The 12,642-nt window shown below is 47.2% G+C and overlaps 1 protein-coding gene across 7 annotated transcripts in view; it reads right to left on the bottom strand.

Annotated features, from left to right (window-relative positions):
* The window catches only part of KLHL15 (kelch like family member 15), a 44,076-nt gene extending 39,058 nt beyond the window's left edge, over positions 1 to 5,018 (bottom strand). For 3 of the 7 annotated variants that reach the window (XM_039518402.1, XM_039518401.1, XM_039518398.1), the window contains exons 1-2: positions 4,841 to 5,018; positions 4,583 to 4,668 (exon numbers count right to left, since the gene is read on the bottom strand). The gene's annotated coding sequence lies outside the window, so the exon portion shown is untranslated. Of the gene's footprint in view, positions 1 to 3,301; positions 3,446 to 4,275; positions 4,506 to 4,582; positions 4,669 to 4,840 lie in introns of those variants that run through there. The other 4 variants (XR_005592190.1, XM_039518403.1, XM_039518399.1 and 1 more) reach the window with 3 other exon arrangements.
* Positions 5,019 to 12,642: the final 7,624 nt, after the last annotated feature.

Raw genomic sequence — 12,642 nt, forward strand, 5'->3', positions numbered from 1 at the left:
GCCCAACAAACAAAGTAACAGAACACCACTAGCAGTCACCTTCATCCCCCAACTAAAACCTCTCCAGCGCATCATCAAGGATCTACAACCTATCCTGAAGGACAATCCGTCACTCTCACAGATCTTGGGAGATAGGCCAGTCCTCGCTTACAGACAGCCCCCCAACCTGAAGCAAATACTCACCAGCAACCACACAACAGAAACACTAAACCAGGAACCTATCCTTGTAACAAAGCCTGCTGTGAACTCTGTCCACATATCTATTCAAGGGACACCATCATAGAACCTAATCGCATCTGGCTCACCAACAGAGGCTCGTTCACCTGCACATCTACCAATGTGATATATGCATCATGTGCCAGCAATGCCCCTCTGCCATGTACATCGGCCAAACCGGACAGTCTCTATGCAAAAGAATAAATGGACACAAATCAGACATCAAGAATTATAACATTCAAAAACTAGTTGGAGAACACTTCAACCACCCTGGTGACTCAATTACAGACCTAAAAGTCGCAATTCTTCAACAAAAAAACCTTCAAAAACAGACTCCAATGAGAAACTGCAGAACTGAAATTAATTTGCAAACTGAACATCATTAAATTAGGCTTGAATAAAGACTGAGTGGATGGGTCATTACACAAAGTAAAAACTATTTCCCCATGCTAATTTTCTCCCTACTCTTACTCAAACCTTCTTGTCAACTGTTTGAAATGGGCCATCCTGATGATCACTACAAACGTTTTTTTCCTCCTGCTGATAATAGCCCACCTTCATTGATTAGTCTCGTTAGAGTTGATATGGCAACACCCATTTTTTCAAGTTCCCTGTGTGTGTGTGTGTGTGTATATATATATCTTCCTACTGTATTTTCCATTGCATACATCCGATGAAGGGGGTTTTAGCCCACGAAAGCTTATGCCCAAATAAATTTGTTAGTCTCTAAGGTGCCACAAGTACTCGTCATTCTTTTTCCTGATACAGACTAACACAGCTACCACTCTGAAACCTGTCACATTTGAATAGGTATGCAGAGCCCTATTTTTTTAGACTTACAAAAAAAATTCTCTGTACCACTAACTTATAAATAGCAATAAACATGGGGTGGACTAATAGGTAGAGTCAGGGACAATTCAAAGACAAAGTGAAATTGCTAAAAAATTCATTTATATTGCTGATATCCTCAATCTAAAGCAAAGAGCAATAATATACCACATATACTCATTTATAAGCCGAATATTTTTGGTAAAAAAGTGATGCATCAAAGAGTGGGGGGCAGCTTATAAAAGGGGTCTACACCAAAATTTGATGACTTTAAACTCTATGGAATCATTGAATTGAATATCTAAAACATTGTCATTTGGTTTATCTGGAGCGTTTAAAGGCATGGAGCCCCTCAGCTCCCTGTGGCCACAGTTCACCATTCCCAGCCAATGGGAGCTGCAGGAAGTGGCAGCTCCCATTGGCTGGGAATAGTGAACCATGGCCACAGGGAGCTGAGGGGCTCCAGGCCTGCAGATGCTCCAAGTAAACAAAACGTCCTGACCCCCAGCCGCTCACCCTGACGGCCGGGAGCCAAAGTTTATCAACCCTGAAGTAGGGTTGGCTTATAACAGGGTCATACATTTTGCTATTTATACCTAACCATCTTGGGGGGGTTGGCTTATAAACGAATGGGCTAATGAATGAGTATATATGGTAGTTTAATTATAACAAAAGTGCTATAAAAATTCCAGATGCAAGTATTTTTCAAAATAATTTTTCCATTCCTCCCACATACATACTTGCAAACTTATATGTAATTCTATTTGCTATTAAAGTGCTACAGCCAATTTCTCAGAAGACAATGACGAAATGACCTTTTTCACGTTTTCAATAAAAATGCAAAAATTTAGACTTCACATTTCCTCCACCTAAGCAAACCACTCTGTAATGTGACTAGGTAGCCAGGAGCTTTCTCCTCCCTTCCCTCCCTCCCTCCCTCCCCCCCACACCCGCATGAGACTAGCGTGTTTCTGTCTAAAGGCAATATATAGTCTAATATATGGAGTTTCATATTATAACCCAGTTTGGTCTTGCCTGCAGAGCCGAAACTAAACCATGTTATAGTCCCAAAAAGATCAGAACTGCAATACTGTTTGATAATATGGTTTTAATAAGTCTGGACTTCGAGACTAAGAGAAAGCGTATCATCACATGGTCAGAGCACTCCCATCTCATAACATGATTCACAGTGCATTAAAATTTGCTGCAATAGATGGGCCTTTAAAGCCATATTTTAAGATTATAATAAAAAGAATGAACCATTTCTATCATAACCAAAACACAGCTGTAGCTATGGGCCAAACAATCAGCTGTAGTTACCAGTCCAGTCAGAACTTTCTCTAACTCTGCAGAGCTTCTGTCTCATTAACTTGCATTACAAGAGCTTGGCAGATATAAAATTTTAACTTGAAATGACCATGTTATTAATATCCAACAGTGAAATACTGATTCAGCTGAAGTCAATAGGAGTTTTGCCATTGATTTCAATGGGGAAAGGATTTCATCCTAAATAATATGTTGTATATTACAGCCAATAGTATTTGCCTTCCTTTAAATAATTTAGGTATTGGACATGGCATAAAACTGTCCAGCAATGTATTTATTTATTTAGTGTTTGCATATTCGCCAAGCCAGGCAATGACTGTCACAATCAGATCTAACAGTAAATTAGTGATAGTCAAAAAGTGATCCTTTCAATGTGAAGTTATTATTAACAAAAAAATTATTAAAATAGCAACATTTAACATTAATAAAGTAGCAAGACAACCCTTTGATACCTAATAGCCCTGAACATTTAAATTGATCAGTTTATACTGACAAACTTAAGGGTCTGAATTGTTACCATATGGAAATGTAGTATTATAATAAAAACCACAAAATTCTGAATACTACTGAAAATTCACTTTACAAAGTGCAGAACAAAATAAACGACATTCATCCATCTTAATTTAATGCAAACTTTGTACATAGTTTTTTCTTCATCCTATAGTAGTTTTATATTTCCAGTAATCTACTCTGGTATTTCTTTACATGTTTTGATAATAGTTGCTAATCCTACAAATCACATGGTATAAATTAATACAATTTTTACTCCCTCGCTGATTACTGAGCAGACTTTTTTTTTCTCCCCAATTTACGTTTTTGGGAGACTCCTACAATTTATGTAACTGGATTATTCCTGAATCAAACCTCAAATATCAAGTTGCCCCAATGTATAGAGTAGCAGTTTTCAGAGCCAGGAGATGGGTTACTTTACCAATATAAAAATCTTTGGATTCTTCCATCAAGTTGCAAGCATCAGACTAAATGCTAATTAGTGATCTCAGTCATGGCCAAATTTTTGGAACACAAAGCCCACCAGAATTGACACCAGTGAGCAACCCTGTTGCTAACTTCAGCACACAGGCCTGGACTGAATGAACATGAAAACTGAACTCGAACAGACTTCTCCAAAAGAGGATGCACATTGGAAGCTTATACTTTATAGTGCTGTAGGCCACACCACGTGTGTTTCGTGGAAAGAAAGGTTCAGTCTCCATGGCTTTTCTCGTCGCTAACTAACCTAACCTCACTTTAAAAGAGGGAGAGATTTAAAACGAAAACAAACACAAACTCAGCACTGCCCACTTCGCAACCTCCCCACACCTTGTGCTCGCCATTGACGATTTTCCGGGAACAAGACTGATCACCAGGCCAGTCTCCCTCTGGAAATAAAAGGTGTGCGGGAAGGGTGGGAGAAAAGAGAAAGCCCTAGAAGGGCTAGTTTCCCGCGACACCTTCTAGGTGGCAGAAGAGCCAGGTGAGAGATAAAAAACACCAGAGGCCGGGCAGGACGCGCGCCCACCACGCAGGCCAGAGGCGCACGCACCCTGCTGCAGCCGGTTACACAACCCCGAGCATCCCCCCGCCACCAGAGTTACACTAGAAACCCCCACCAGGATTATCCCCTTCCCTTGTGCAGCTGCTGCTGCTGGGGACACGCAACAAGCCTCCCGCCACCCCTCACGTGGGGCGGCAAAGGCGGCTGAGCGAGCGGGGTGTCACACCGCCTTTGCCCAGCCCAGCCCAGCCCATCGGGGGCGGGGGAAGGAGAGAAAACGGGGGCAGGGGGGCAAGGTGTGTAAACCGGCGCGGAAGCGGCTCTACCCCTCGGGCCAGCAGCAGCAGCGGCGGCGGCGGCGGGTGGCGGGGGAGGATGAGAAGGGGGGTCCCGGCAGCGGCGTCACCTACCTCTCAGCAGCAGCAGCACTGAAGACGCAGCTCCGCCCGCCCAGCCTGCAGAGCGGGGGGTCTCGGTGTGACATAAAGACAGGGGAGGAGGAGGCGGCGCGCCCCGGGGGCTGAAGTGCGGGGCAAGGGCTGTGGTGACGCCCGCGGGAGGGTGGGGGGCGCGGCTGGGCCCCTCCTCCCCGCTGCGCCTGCGAGGGAGACGCCGCCGGCACTGCCCGGGCACCAGCGCTCCCGGCCCCTCGCTCGGCCCCGGCCCCCGCCGCGCCCCCCGGACCCCAGGCGCGCCCCCCCGCTCACACTTGTTTACCTTCTTCGCTGCCTAGCACAGCCACGGGCGCCATCTTCCCCCAACGACAGGCCCCCCGCGCCGCGCGTCACTTCCGCCGCCGCCACCTGCGGGAGAGGGAGAGCGGGAGGGGGCGGGATCAGCTGGGACAGCAGCAGCAGCCCCCGTCTCCCTGCACCTACTGCTCCGCCATTGCCACCCCCACCCCCTTCAGTGCACCTCTACCCTCTTCACTGCCTCTCGCTGTCATCCCACCCTTTCACTCATATCACACCCCACCTTTCATGACCTCGCTACACGGCCTCCCACACTGCATCTCTTACTGACACACCAACCCCATTCATGGCCTGACCCACCGCACCCCCATCGCCTTCATTGTCTTAACTGCACCACCACTTCCATCCACCCCTTCCCTGCCTCTCTCTGCACTGCCTCTCACTTCACCCCCACCCCTTGCCTTTTACTGCACTGTCACTGTCATCCCCACCCCTTACTGTCTCACACTGCACCTTCTACTGCCTCATGCCCTTCATTGCCTCACAATGCACCTCCTACTGCCACACCACCTCATTATTGCCTCACACAGTTTGCCCCTTTATATGCCATACTTCCTACTGCCATCCCATTTACGGCTTCATGCCATGAACTTGCCCCCCCACATCCCATTTACTGTCTCTGAGGGTATGTCTAAACTACAAGACTATTTCGAATCAACTTAAGTCGAATTTGTGGAATCGACCTTATGAAGTTGAATTTGTGTATCCACACTAAATACACTAATTCGACTGTGTGAGTCCACAGTAACGGGGCAAACGTCGACTTTGGAAGCGGTGCACTGTGGGAAGCTATCCCACAGTTCCCGCACTCCCCGCTGCCCATTGGAATTCAGGGATTTCCCCCCAATGCATGCTGGGGGGGAAAACTGTGTCGAGGGTGGTCCTTGGTAACTGTCAGCATTCAACCGTCACTCCCGCTGGCGGGAAATCAGTTCGCGCACTTTTCCTGTTATAAGTGACAGAGCGGACGCCACAGCACTCCACTGCGATCATGGAGCCCGCTGCGATCATTGCTGCACTTATGGCCGTTGTCAACTCCTTGCACCTTATCGTACACCTCTTCAACAGTCAGATGCTGAGAAATCGGGCGAGGAGGCAACGGCAGCGCGGCGAGGACATGAAGTCTCAGACTGGTACAAACCTGTCAGAAAGCACGGGACGCCGCGCCGTGGAGATCATGGTGGCACTGGGTCATGTTCATGCTATGGGACGGCGATTCTGGGCCCGGGAAACAAGCACGGACTGGTGGGACCGCATAGTGCTGCAGGTCTGGGATGAATCACAGTGGCTGCTAAACTTCAGGATGCGTAAGGGCACTTTCCTTGAACTGTGTGACTTGATGTCCCCTGCCCTGAAGCGCAAGGACACCAGGATGCGAGCAGCCCTGACAGTGCAGAAGCGAGTGGCCATAGCCCTCTGGAAACTTGCCACGCCAGACAGCTACCGGTCAGTAGCGAACCACTTTGGCGTGGGCAAATCTACCGTGGGGGTTGCTGTGATGCAAGTAGCCAACACAATCGTTGAACTCCTGCTCTCGAAGGTAGTGACCCTGGGAAATGTCCAGGTCATCCTAGCTGGCTTCGCCGCGATGGGATTCCCAAACTGCGGTGGGGCTATAGATGGGACTCACATCCCTATCCTGGGACCGGACCACCAGGCCAGCCAGTACATTAACCGAAAGGGCTACTTTTCAATGGTGCTGCAAGCACTGGTGGACCATAGGGGACGCTTTACCGACATCAACGTCGGGTGGCCGGGCAAGGTTCATGACGCGCGTGTGTTCAGGAACTCTGGTCTGTTTAAACGCCTCCAGGCAGGTAGTTTCTTCCCGGACCACAAAATAACTGTTGGGGATGTGCAGATGCCTACAGTGATCCTCGGGGACCCAGCCTACCCGCTAATGCCCTGGCTCATGAAGCCCTATACAGGCGCCTTGGACAGTGAAAAGGAACTCTTCAACTACCGGCTGAGCAAGTGCAGAATGGTGGTGGAGTGTGCTTTCGGACTTCTCAAGGGGAGATGGCAGAGCTTACTGACTCGCTCGGATCTCAGCGAAAACAATATCCCCATTGTTATTGCAGCTTGCTGTGTGCTCCACAATCTCTGTGAGAGCAAGGGGGAGACCTTTATGGCAGGATGGGAGGTTGAGGCAAATCGCCTGGCTGCTGATTACGCTCAGCCAGACACCCGTGCCATTAGAAGATCCCAGCGGGAAGCGCTGTGCATCCGGGAGGCTTTGAAAGCTAGGTTCCTCAGAGAGCAGGGTAACCTATGACTTTCCAGTTGCTTTACAGAGAAGCTGAACCTGCCCGTTTCTTTACCCATTTACTGTTGACTCTCCTCTGCAGTCTCATACCCCGTTCACCCCGTTTGCCCCCTTCCAACACACGTGTAAAAATAAAGGTAATGGAGCATTGTTATTTAAAAACCTTTTCTTTAATAATGATTTCGCGTCAAAGGGTTGAAACAGGGACGCGGACTGTGGTGGGGAGGGTGTGCAGTGATGTAGAGACCGCTTCTAGACTCTAGGAATGATAGCCTACTGCTCCTACAGCGGTCTCTGGGGGGAGGATGGTTACAGGTGGGTGTGCAGGAAGGGGTGAGGGGTGTAGGCTTTGGGACGGAGTTTGGGTGCAGCCTTAGGGCTGGGGGTGGGGGCGTAGGAAGGGGTGAGGGGTGTGTGGGAAGGGAGAGGAGGCGTAGGGGGTTGCGGGCTGTGGTCCTCCTGCCTGAGGTCCTGCAGAACATCGACAAGGCGCCTGAGCGTGTCCGTTTGCTCCCTCATTAGTCCAAGCAGCGTTTGAGTCGCCTGCTGGTCCTCCTGATGCCATCAGTCCTCCCGTTCGCTGTGTGAGCGCTGCTGCTGTGTGAGGTTCTCCCTCCACTGGCTCTGCTGGTCCGCTTCTGCTCTGGAGCAGCCCATAAGTTCTGCAAACATCTCATCCCGGGTCCTTTTCTTACGACGCCTAATCTGCGCCAGCCTCTGTGAGGGGCATGGTGGAGCAGGTCGGGATACTGTTGCAGCTGTGTGAGGGGGAAAAGGGAGTGAATTGCTTACAAAGATGCCTTTTCTTAAAAATGAAACATAGTCTACTCATTGCCTGTGAACCAGACCATGGACGGCACCTATCTCCTGAGCACTCACTCAGGGAAAGTTCGATTTATCTGCATTCGCTTTCATTGCCTGGGGTATTGCACTGCAGACCAGACAAGCGGGGCAGGAAAGCTGAATCCGTGGAGCAGCCAGGCATGGTAAGCCAAAGGCTTTTGGCTGCTTAAAAGTCAATGTCCAGCTCTGTCCTCTTGCTGTAGGCAATCCTGAAAGCATAATCTCTGCCCCTGTTCCACCCCCTCGCGGTTTTCCCTTGGAAAAGATCCCTGTATGCTGCCACTCTGTAGCCTCCAGCACGTGGCTCTAAAGTGACGCTTCTTGTTGTTCTAAGGAACAGTGAAGCACTACCAATAGTAATAGTACACAAATCACTCTACTTCCATGCAGGAGTCTGCGCGCGAGATCACCCTGAGGAGGGTGTCACGGAGAGACAGGGAGCGCATGCTGAATGAAAGCCAGCACAAGCCAGGGCCCTATGCTGCGATGCTCGTCAAGGCACTGGTCCCGGAGTACCAGCTGAGAGCGTGGCGCGGAAAAGTGTGCTACCTCGGACCACCCAATAAGCCAGCTCTCCCCAGGAACCTCCTCCATAGGCTTTTCGACTACCTCCAGGAGAGCCTCGTGGAGATCTCCGCGGAAGATTCCTGTTCCATTCCCCTGCATTTAGACCTTCTGTTCGCCTAGTCTATTTTCCTGTTCCATTAATAATAAAAGTTTACATGTTTAAAGCACTTACCGACTGATCCTTCTCCTGATTCAGGGTCCGTGGTAACAGCTGCGGAGGGTTGGTAGGGGATCTCAGTGAGGGTGATGAAGAGATCCTGGCTGTCGGGGAAATCAGCGTTGTAAGCGCTGTCGACTGCCCCCCCCATCTCCTTCCTCATCTTCCCCATCTGCGAACGTCGACGAGGAACTGGCCGTCGACACTATCCCTTCGTCAGAGTCCACGCACACTGGCGGGGCAGTGGTGGCAGACCCACCGAGAATGGCATTCAGTGCCTCGTAGAAGCGGCATGTCTGGGGCTGGGCTCCGGAGCGTCCATTTGCCGCATTGATTTTATGGTAGCCTTGTCTCAGCTCCTTGACTTTCACGCGGCACTGCATTGCATCCCGGCTGTATCCTCTGACTGTCATGGCTTTGGAGACCTTCTCGTAGGTCTTCGCATTCCATTTGTTGGAGCGCAGCTCCAAAAGCACAGACTCATCGCCCCACACACCGATCGGATCCAAGACTTCCCGGTCAGTCCATGCTGGGGACCTCTTTCTATTCTGGGATTGCCTGGACTCCTCTGCTGGAGAGCTCTGCATCGTTGCCGGTGCTGCTGAGCTCGCCCCGATGTCCAACCAGGACATGAGATTCAAAGTGCCCAGACAGGAAAAGGAATTCAAATTTTCCCGGGTCGTTTCCTGTGTGGCTGGTCAGAGCATCCAAGCTCGGACTGCTGTCCAGAGCGTCAACAGAGTGGTGCAGTGTGGGATAGCTCCCGGAGCTACTAAGTTCGATTTGCATCCACACCTAGCCTAATTCGACATGGCCATGTCGAATTTAGCGCTACTCCCCTCGTCGGGGAGGAGTACAGAATTCGAACTAAAGAGCCCTCTATGTCGAATTAAATGGCTTCCTGGTGTGGACGGGTGCGCGGTTAATTCAAATTAACGCTGCTAAATTCGAATTAAAGTCCTAGTGTAGACCAGGCCTGAGTCTGCTACTGCTGTATGTGCCCCATTTTCTGCTTCACATAATGGAGCTACTGACCCTTACTCCATTCACTCTCTCATGCAGTGATGCAGGACTCCTACCCCACTCTCAGTCTCACAGAGAGTTTCTCCCATTTACTGTCTCACACAATAAATGTACTGACCCACATTCACTGTTTTACAATAAATCTGCTTCACCTAGCACAGACTCACATACGTTCAGTACCTCAGCAAAGGGAGACTGGAATAGAAAAGAAATAAACAGGAACTGAACAACAGACCTGTTTCCCTTCTTGCTCCTGATACTCCTTCAATTTTGTTAGCAGGTGCGTAGGAGAAACTATTTTTTTAATCTGCCTCTTACTAAGATTTTTCCAGTATCTGTCAAGCTGAGGTGTGAGATGCTTGTTGTGTGTCTCTCCTACATAATATGAAGGAAGAAGACCTCAAACTAAAGGAAAAAAAATCTGATCAACGTTGACAAACTTCACTCTCATCGTTTTTTAAAAATAGCTTCTTCGAAAATCCTGGACAAATTTGTGTCTCCACTGAAAATTCAAATATATGATTGTAACAGAGTAATATTTAAAAAGTGCCTCAAAATGAGTATTCTCAGCAATACAGGAGACTGGTCAGGTCAGGTTTTCCTATTTGGGGCCCTATCTAGCTACCATTGAAGTCAATCAGCATTCTGTTTATTTCAGAAGTTGGATAGGTCTCTTAGGGTTAGACTTAAGCACATGTGTAACTTTACTAAGATGAGCAGTCCCATTAATGGGACTATTCACATGAGTAAAGTTACAGACACGTAAAGTGCTTATAGGATTGAACATAACTGATTAATTCTACAACAGTGTTAACAGTTTCTGGTGATGAGTTTATTTGGTGTAAAGGAACATTTACAGTCTCAGAATTTATTTTTCTCTATATTTCTTCATACTGTCAACCTCCTACAATACAATGAAGCAACAATAACAAAGCAAGAATATTTAATAGATTTATTGTTATTATGACATCTACAATATATTAATCCTTAATATATGATAACTATTATGTATGTCCATTCCAAAGTTTGATAGATATGTTGAAAGGGTTCAAATTATTTATAACATCTTCTTTATTCAACCAAAAATGCAGCATGTGATTGTTTCTGGAATTTTCATACTCTATTTGCATAATTGTATAAACTATACTGTTAAATAATTTAAGAGGCAATTTTATCCATTTAGAATGGAATTCTACACCATCTGTAATATTGCAAAACAATGATTACATGTGCATGGAAATACACATTGGTAATGCAACTACAATCAAGTGTACCATCATATTCCCACTACATTTTATGCATCCCAGTTACATGTTTCAACTGTGGTTCTCCCAGCAGTGATATCGTTTAAATAAAGTAATATTTGCACCATATAGATTGATTAAATGTTAGATATGAAACAATATTTTCCATGTTATGTACAAAATTATCCAAATGTATTGCAGGATAATATAAATTTTATTAAAAGTAGCAAGATCTTCACTTATAACTTGTTATGATGATCGTTGCTACATTTTAATTTGTTTTCTTTAAAGACTATCAACAATACACTTCCTCTATGTATAAAAGAATTAAATTTCCCACACTCATTATGGGAAAGGAGAGTGTTAAAGGGGGAGATTAAAACTTGGCTAAAACCAGGTAATGTACACCAGCAGTTTGTAGTAGCTTCCACCACCACATCTCAATTTTAGAGCCTGACAGTGTATTCTCAACATATCCATATCATCTCCATTTACTTCAGTTAGTTACACACATGGGCCCCAATCTTATGCAGGCGAAAAAAAAGGAAAATAGGGGCCCGCAGGTGTGCCGCCTGCGCGCGCCGCGGCCCGCCCCTCCTCCTCCCTCCCCTCCTCTCGCTCCCGCTCCCGGGCAGGTCCCCCGGAGCCCCCGGGAGGCCGGGCAGGCCCTGCCGCGGAGCCGCGACCGAGCGGAAGCGGAGAACAGCGGCGGCGCCAGCGGCGGCGGCGGCGCGCCGGCGCGCGGGTTCCGGCGGGGGAGCGCTGGCTGCGCGCGGTCATGCGCAGTCCAGCAGCCAGCGAGCCGCCCCCCGCGCCTCCGTGTCGCCGCGGCAGGTGTCGGTCGGTCCGGCCCCCGGTGGCTCCTCCCGCAGGCATGACTGCGGCAGGTCCACCGGCCCAGCCTGCCGCCCCCTAGATTTGGCCGCCCTAGGCAACAGCTTGGTTTGCTGGTGCCTAGAGCCGCCCCTGATCTTATGTATGTGAGTAGTCCCACTGACTTCAAGTTAAAACGTGTGTATGCAAAATTGGGATACAGAATACATGCAGAATCAAATTTTTCAGACTGTCAGTATAGCTAAATTGTATGGTAGTCATGTAATGTAAACAAATGCCCACCTGGAATTTAAATCTCTTAGAGCCTCCCACAGAAAACCATGCAATGGTCCCTAGTTTTTGCTTAATAAAGAATGCAGGATTAGGATCTAGATTAAATTAACAGTATATATATGAATAATAAACAAGATGATGCATATACACAGCGCTGATTTCAAGGCAGCGCATAAGGTTTTAATATTCCATTCTGTACTTCTTACTGTGGTGGATTAACAAAATGGGGTTTCAGGGGAAAAAGAGAAGTCAATTATTTCACAAGAGAAAGGTAAGAGTTCTACGTGTAATGGTTGCCAGCTTTGGTCTCAATCTTGCAGTCAGATCTGTTTAGGCAGACCCTTGTGTTTGTATGAAACCTCCTGGACAGATCCTATTGCAGGATCAAGGCCTTAGTTTGTTTTTATTTTTCAGCATCTGAGTTGCTGTACCCAATTCTGAAAAGGTTTGGGGTTTTTTTAGATTGTTTTTTAAATATTCCATATTAAAAACACTGTTAAATATGTAAGATATGTTTATTCCTGGGGCAGGATCGTTTTCTCTTATGTTCTATATATTACCAACCGCATACAAGTAATAATTGAAATAGTAAAAAAAAAATTGAAATTTAAAAGTGATATCAATAGATGGCCAGTAGAAATTACTAAAATATATTTAATTGTATCTTATAATTACAACAAATAAAATGACCTGATAGTCTAGATGTGCACATAGCTATAATGTATGTAACCACCTGTTGCTATCATTTTTATCTTCATGATCCCTCCAACATTTCATCCTATTGCTTGTTAAGCCCATTTATTAAGTCTAGACTTAAC

This window comes from Mauremys reevesii, linkage group 1, assembly GCF_016161935.1.
Source record: "Mauremys reevesii isolate NIE-2019 linkage group 1, ASM1616193v1, whole genome shotgun sequence".
Classification (NCBI taxonomy): domain Eukaryota; kingdom Metazoa; phylum Chordata; order Testudines; family Geoemydidae; genus Mauremys; species Mauremys reevesii.